At 40.8% G+C, this 498-nt stretch overlaps 1 non-coding gene across 1 annotated transcript; it reads right to left on the bottom strand.

Annotated features, from left to right (window-relative positions):
- Window positions 1-271: 271 nt before the first annotated feature.
- trnap-ugg lies at window positions 272-343 on the bottom strand. The gene has a single exon. It is a non-coding gene; the product is annotated as a tRNA-Pro (tRNA).
- Between the last annotated feature and the right edge of the window lie 155 nt (window positions 344-498).

Raw genomic sequence — 498 nt, 5'->3', positions numbered from 1 at the left:
GTTTGTACAGTGAATGACATGTTGTTTCTTTTAGACTGTTACCCCCATTGGTTTTAAGTGCAGGGCTCGTCCGGGATTTGAACCCGGGACCTCTCACACCCGAAGCGAGAATCATACCCCTTAAAGATTCAGATGATTTCTTAAATAGGCTAATATAAACTAATAATAATAATTCTATCACTGAGACTGAGTTTGTGCAGTTAACAGTATATATGGTGCAGCTGCCTGCCTGCCTTCTTTCAGACTGCTAACCCCATTGGTTTTAAACCCAGGGCTCGTCCGGGATTTGAACCCGGGACCTCTCACACCCAAAGCGAGAATCATACCCCTAGACCAACGAGCCATGTTTTGCATTTAAGAATGTAGGTTAAAAAATTTTCTCTGTTACTTCACTTATATTGCCCATTATTGTCATTTCTGCAGTGGATAAGTCTACAGTCTACAGTTCACATTGTACATGAAGACCAGCCTTTTTTCTTGAATTTATTGCCATATTTT

This window comes from Plectropomus leopardus, unplaced genomic scaffold (assembly GCF_008729295.1).
Source record: "Plectropomus leopardus isolate mb unplaced genomic scaffold, YSFRI_Pleo_2.0 unplaced_scaffold56664, whole genome shotgun sequence".
Lineage (NCBI taxonomy): Eukaryota > Metazoa > Chordata > Actinopteri > Perciformes > Serranidae > Plectropomus > Plectropomus leopardus.
Note: the sequence above shows the minus strand (reverse complement) of the source record. Positions and strands in the feature narration are given on the sequence as shown.